Raw genomic sequence first — 7,773 nt, 5'->3', positions numbered from 1 at the left:
GTTTTCATGTAATGTAGTACCACAGAAACACAGAATATCCATTTGCTATGTAAGGACATGCACATATACAGTCCTCAGCACACTAAAGGTGTACTCCGCCCCGCGACATCTGGTACAGCTGTGCTAGGCTACCACTAAAGGCATAAAATGTCACTAAAGGCAATCATAGTGTTCATAACTGGTAGGTGGCTGTGCTACCTCCCCACCACCACAAATGTTAATAAATTATCTGGCTTCTAGTTAAATTGGTCCGGTATGTGTTGTTCGTGTCTGAGCCTCAAGGGTGAGAAAGGCAGAGTAGATTACAATTTACACCTAAAGACTGCCAAATCTGCCAAGCCTGTAAATACTCAATAGTACAATACATAATAGAAAACTTCACACACCACTCATTGAATTAAATATTTTTATTAATATATATTTTGTCACAGAAATGCCCAAATATGTAAAAGTTTTACGATAGAATTTTGACACACAAAAAACAAGAATATTATCCATAAAGTTTCTCTATATCATTCAAAAGTTTCTATATAGTATCCCAAACAATGCTTTATGTTGATGATTCTTTATATATTTATATTCCGAAATCCAGAGAGAATCTGGTTCAAGTCTGCTAGGAATGCATGTAAATGAATTTTTTGTTCCCTATTAACCCTGTATAGAAAAAATATCAGCATAGGCTAGTGTGGGGGCCCAGTACAGGAAGTGTTACCCCGTACCTTCACTGCCCTGTCAGGCAGCATCCTTCAGTGTCCCCAAGGCCCCCTGCATTAGTTTCCCCATTGTAAATATGTTTTACAGTATAAAATGTGTTATCACTTTAAGAGTTATACCATGTGATATACCATGTGATTGTTACCCAGGAGGTACCAGTGACCAGGTGTGACCTATGGGTTCCCTGCTAGTCTCCCTCATATAAGCCCTGGGAGGAGCTAGCTTCTATCTCTTTTGCACCAAGTCTTTGCTGAGGTCAGTCGTGCCTAGTGTGTGTGTTCAGAGTATTGGAGGCCTCAAGTCAAGTCCTGCAGCCACAGTCAAGTGCAAGTAAGCTAATGACACCTGCGGGGTGCACGCAATCAAGGTGAAGTACCAAGTAGCAATCATACAAAAGAACGAAAGCATGCACTCACCGCTCAATAAGTGTCTAGGCGTCCGGAGGTCCAGGATCATTGGACAGCATAACAGGTCTTGCCGAAGCGCTCAGAGGCTACGCCGATCGTTCCACGCGACAGTGCGTACTTCTTCCGGCCTGATGTAGTTGGAGAGGCCAGAAGAAGCGTGCACTGTTACGTGAAATGACACACGTAGCCTCTGAGCGCTTCGACGAGACCTGTTATGGGGTTGTCCATAAAAAGTCACAGGCTAGTCTTTCCATTTTTCTACATCAGTGTTACTATGTAAAGCTGATCTCTGAAAGACTGCTATGAGCAACAAGGTCAATATATGTGTTACAGGGGATGTCCCATGAAGAATATTGTTATTAGTTAAATTCTGACCTAAATTCGGAACACTTTTTGGGGAACATTCTCATTATTTGCTTTGGTAAGCAAGTTCTGAAGTCATTTTTCTTTTTTGCTTTAGTTTTGCTTATGTGCTACATATTTGTAACCCCTATGGAGTTGGCTGCATTATCTGAAATGCCCAGTAGATGGCATATGGAAACCACAAATTAACTTAGTATGCTGTTAAAGGTACCTCTCATCAAAAAAACTTTTGATATATTATAGATTAATGTATGCAGAATAAGTTTACAATTGCATGTTATTAAAAAATATGCTTCTTTCTATTTAATTTTCCACTTTGAAGAAATGACCACTAGGGGTCTCCCTACCAGTCCTGGCAGCAAGCATTTCAGACTCATGCTGGAGTCCTAAACACTATGAGCTGCCAGTCTGCTTTGTTCACAAAGGAGAACACTCAGAGCTGCCAGCCTGCTTTGTTCATAGCCTGTTTGGCTGTGAACAAAGCAGGCTGGCAGCTCTGAGTGTTTAGGACTCCAGCATGTGTCAGAAATGCTTGCTAACAGGACTGATCGGGAAAAATACAATAGAAAGAAGCATATATTTCATTAACATGCTATTGGAAAGTTATTCAACATTCATTAATCTAAAATATAACAAAAGTTTATTTGATGAGAGGTACCCTTTAATAAAGACTTGCGCAGTGATCACATGATTAGCAGCCATTTCATGAGAGATGATTCTGATTGGTGGAGACTTCGGTCACATGATTGTGACATCATACAGGTCCGGTGCCATGAGGATTTGCTCAGACTAGCACAAGCTAAGCCAGAGAGAGGATGTACTTCTAGCTGTAAGAGACTGCACCACAGAGACAGCACCTAGCTGAGAGAACTTGCTTCACACAGGATCACACCAGCTGAGAGAGAGACCTGCTGGCAGAACTGGAGAAGACAAGCACTAAGCACAGAGAGGAGACTGCAGCAGGACTAACCTGGTTAATGGTGTTGTGAGGGTAAGTTAAAGCCTCTTCCCTGTTCCAACACAGGGCACCTGTCTCCTTACTCAAAGCAAAAACTCTGAGGTCCAGTGGCGGATGTTACACAGCTCAGGCTGCTTCAGTGATGCTGCGGAGCAGGACTTATAAGGGCCCCAACATTCCTACGTGCACCAACGGCCATTAGGGCTAAGATAAGAGGGTGGGCCACAGGTGTGTGGGTGTGTGAGGAAAATCCACATCTGCATTGTCATCTGTGTTTCACTATTGTTATGGTATTATCGTATGTATGCTGTTCATTTGCTACTTACTATATAAAGTTTGTTCACATTAGGCTGTGTCAGTTTCATTGTACCAAGTATGTTCCCAGTGGGACCCCACATCCCAAACCCGGATGCTCCACTGGGTGGAGGCACTGCCGCGGACAAGTACCCCAGCTCCCAGACAGCGGAGGCTCAGGATCCGCCTGTCGGGCTTAGTGAGGTAACTAGGGTAATGGACCCCAGAGACACTAGGGGATGCTCCCAAAACCCGCTATATATTTATCATACTATCACAGGGGCTTGATAAAATTAGAGCATATAAGCAAAACAAAAGAGCTGAGACATTTGCTCACATACGGGAGCTTTTTTTTGTCTACATACGACTTTCGTACATCATAAATACCTGACCACTGCAAAGAAACTTCACCACTTCAATGAAAACTGAAATTTTCTTAGATAAGGCTGTTAGTAACTATTTGCCTACTCACAAAAGTCATACTACAATAAACCATATTAAGTACTGCAGACTCATATGGTACAGCTTATATACATTGTAGGAAATATCGCAACCTATGAAAGCAGTAATAAGATAAGGCGGAGTGACAACATTACTTTTTAACATTTCTATTGGTCACTATATATATATTTATTATAATATCAATATACAATAAAAGTTACATTTTATAGGGTAGGTTTAAGAAGGGGATTTAGTGCCCTGGGCTTCGTGCCCTAGGGTTTTTGTGAATTAGTTTCAATTGGAATCCATGCTTCCCCTTTTGAATGGGGTTTTTGTGATATTAGTCACAAAAGTCACACAAAAAAGTGCTTAGGCGCATGGGCGACTTTTTGTGCGACTTTTGTATGCATAAAAGGCTCTAAACACCTTGATAAATGTCCCCCTTTGTACATACACTTATTTAAAAATGGAAATCTCACCAGAAAAATAAAGCCTCATCCCACCTGCTTTTTCTTTTCAGTAGCATTACTGTGTAAACCTCAGTAAATGTCAAAGGAGTTGCTAAGCAAGCTATATTGCAATCTCCTCCTCTGCAAAGCCATGAAGATGTTACAGCTTCAGAGGCATTTGGCTCACCTTACTAGGCATCTTTCACATACCTTGTTAAGAGGAGAAGTCAGCGGGTCAGCGTCATAACCAGCAGATCCCTGCTGCTATCAGCAGCTGACATCTCCCGGTAATGAGAACATCGGACCTGACTACGATGTCCGACATTAAAATGGTTAAATGTTGTGATCAATAGTGATCACAGCATTTAAACGTTAAAATCCCTGGGGTAATCCCTGGGGTCTAGGCACCATCTGAAGCTCTGTATTGTATCGCGTGCTGTTGATGGACTGCTGGGGAAGAACGGGGACTTACCCGTCCTTCCCGCTGCTTTGAGGATCGGCGATTGCTTAAGGCTGCCTTTGGCAGCCCTTAGCAATCGAGCACCAAAAACATAGATCAATGTAGTGCAATAACATTGTATTGATCTATGCAAAACATCTAATGACGGCTTATGATAGGCCCCTAGAGGGATCAAAAATGTGTAAAAAAAAGTTTTAAAAAAGTTTTTAGAAAAAAAAAATCCTCCCCCTAATAAAAGTACAAATCAACCCCCATATTTGGTATCACCACATGGATAATTGCCCAAACTAATAAATTAGGATGTTCCTGATTCTGCATGGTAAAAGGCATAAACGCAAAAAAAAATCCAAACACCAACAATTTTGGTCACATCACGTCCCAGAAAAAACACAATAAAATAGGATCAAACAGTCATGTATATGCAAAAGTGGTATTGTTAAAAACTACAGTTCAAGGTGCAAAAAATAAACCCTAAGATAGCTCTGTAGGTGAAAAAATAAATAAAAATGTATAGGGGTCAGAACATGGCATTAAACAAACTTTTTTTTCTTCAAGTTTTCAATTTAATTTTTTTACCTTAAAATGAAAAAAAAAGAAAAATATTGCCCCACAAAATTGCACAAGTTCATATTTTTTTCTATTTTGCCTTACATATATTTTTGATGGGTCCATAATACATTATATGATAAAATAAAGTTTGCCAATGAAATGGCTTAATGTAGAGATGGTACAAGGTACCGTATATACTCGAGTATAAGCCGAGTTTTTCAGCACGATTTTTCGTGTTGAAAACTGCCCCCTCGGCTTATACTCGAGTGAACTCTCCACCCGCAGTGGTCTTCAACCTGCGGACCTCCAGAGGTTGGCTGTCCGGGCTTGCTGGGAGTTGTAGTTTTGAAACCTCCGGAGGTCCGCAGGTTGAAGACCACTGCGGCCTTCGACATCATCCAGCCCCCCCTCACCCCCTTTAGTTCTGTACAGTACTCACCTCCGCTCGGCGCTGGTCCGGTGCTGCAGGACTGTCCGGTGAGGAGGTCGTCCGGTGGGATAGTGGTTCCGGGCTGCTATCTTCATCGGGGAGGCCTCTTCTAAGCGCTTCGGGCCCAGTCCCAGAATAGTCACGTTCCCTTGACAACGACGCAGAGGTACGTTCATTGCCAACGTACTTCTGCGTCATCGTCAAGGCAACGCCTCTATTCTGGGCCCGAAGCGCGGAGAAGAGACGCCCCCAGTGAAGATAGCAGCCCGGAACCACTATCCCACCGGACGACCTCCTCACCGGACAGTCCTGCAGCACCGGACCAGCACCGAGCAGAGGTGAGTACTGTACAGAACTAAAGGGGGTGAGAGGGGGCTGGATGATGTCGAAGGCCGCAGTGGTCTTCAACCTGCGGACCTCCGGAGGTTTCAAAACTACAACTCCCAGCAAGCCCGGACAGCCGATGGCTGCCCGGGCTTGCTGTGAGTTGTAGTTTTGAAACCTCTGGAGGTCCGCAGGTTGAAGACCACTGCGGGCGGATGATGACAAGAGGATGATGAAGGGGGGGTGTGGGATGATGACAAGAGGATGATAAAGGGGGGGGGGGGGGGATGATGAAGGGGGGTGTGTGGGATGATGACAAGGGGATGATGAAGGGGGGATGTGGGATGATGACAAGGGGATGATGAAGGGGGGTGGAGATGATGAAGGGGGGTGTGTGGGATGATGATGAAGGGGGGTGGGAATGATGACAAGGGGATGATGAAGGGGGGTGGGGATGATGACAAGGGGATGATGACAAGGGGATGATGACAAGGGGATGATGACAGGTGATGATGATGAGGGTCTGGATGATGACAGGCGGTGATGATGATTAGGATGTTAATGACGGGGTCTGGATGATGACAGGGGGGATGATGTATTTCCCACCCTAGGCTTATACTCGAGTCAATAACTTTTCCTGGGATTTTGGGTTGAAATTAGGGGTCTCGGCTTATACTCGGGTCGGCTTATACTCGAGTATATACTGTAAGTTAAGTAATATAAATGTAAGCAAATCTGCAGGGCCAGATGGATTGCACCCAAGAGTTCTTAGAGCGGTCACTTCAGTAATATCTGTACCCTTGTTCATGATATTTAGAGATTCTCTGGTGTCTGGTATTGTGCCAAGGGACTGGCACAAGGCGAATATGGTGCCAATCTTCAAAAAGGGCTCTAGGTCTTCCCCAGGAAACTATAGATCGGTAAGTTTAACGTGCATTGTGGGTAAATTATTTGAAGGACTTATAAGGGATTACATACAGGAATACATAGGGGATAATTGTATTATAAGTGATAGCCAGCATGGGTTTACTAAGGATAGAAGTTGTAAAACCAATCTAATTTGCTTTTATGAAGAGGTGAGTAGAAGTCTTGACAGAGGAATGGCTGTGGATATAGTGTTTCTGGATTTTGCTAAAGCGTTTGATACTGTCCCTCATAGACGTCTGACAGGTAAGTTAAGGTCTTTGGGTTTGGAAATTTTAGTTTGTAACTGGATTGAACACTGGCTCATGGATCGTACCCAGAGAGTGGTGGTCAATGATTCGTACTCTGATTGGTCCCCGGTAATTAGTGGTGTACCCCAAGGTTCTGTACTGGGACCGCTGTTGTTTAATTTATTTATCAATGATATAGAGGATGGTATTAACAGCTCTGTTTCTATCTTTGCAGATGACACCAAGCTTTGTAGCACGGTGCAGTCTATAGAGGATGTGTATAGGTTACAAGATGACTTGGATAGACTAAGTGTCTGGGCATCCACTTGGCAAATGAGGTTCAATGTGGATAAATGTAAAGTTATGCATCTGGGTACTAATAACCTGCATGCGTCATATGTCTTAGGGGGGATTAAACTGGCAGAGTCACTGGTAGAGAAGGATCTGGGTGTACTTGTAGATCACAGACTTCAGAATAGCATGCAATGTCAGGCTGCTGCTTCCAAAGCCAGCAGGATATTGTCATGTATAAAAAGAGGCATGGACTCAAGGGACAGGGACATAATACTCCCCATTCATAAAGCATTGGTACGGCCTCACCTGGAATATACTGTTCAGTTTTGGTTACCTGTCCATAAAAGGGACACTGTGGAGCTGGAAAGGGTGCAGAGACGCGCGACTAAACTAATATGGGGCATGGAACATCTTAACTATGAGGAGCGATTAAAGGAGTTACATTTGTTTGGTATTGAGAAGAGACGTTTAAGGGGGGATATGATAAATGTATATAAGTATATTAATGGTCCATACAAAAAATATGGAGAAAAACTTTTCCAGGTTAGACCCCCCCCAAAGGACGAGGGGGCACTCCCTCTGTCTGGAGAAGAAAAAGTTTAGTCTCAAGGGGCGACACGCCTTCTTTACCATGAGAACTGTGAACTTATGGAACAGTCTACCTCAGGAACTGGTCACAGCAGGGAAAATTAACAGCTTTAAAACAGGATTAGATACATTCCTGGAACAGAATAACATTAATGCTTATGAAGAAATATAAAATCCCATCCCTTCCCCAATATTGCGCCACACCCCTACCCTTCAATTCCCTTGTTGAACTTGATGGACATATGTCTTTTTTCGACCGTACTAACTATGTAACTATGAAATGTACAACTTGTTCCACAAATAAAAAGCCCTAATACAACTTTGTCAGTGGTAAAAAATAAATAACGG

This window comes from Hyla sarda, chromosome 2 (genome assembly GCF_029499605.1).
Source record: "Hyla sarda isolate aHylSar1 chromosome 2, aHylSar1.hap1, whole genome shotgun sequence".
NCBI classification, from domain to species: Eukaryota; Metazoa; Chordata; class Amphibia; order Anura; family Hylidae; genus Hyla; species Hyla sarda.
The sequence above is the reverse complement of the archived record's forward strand: the minus strand, read 5'-3'. Positions refer to the sequence as shown.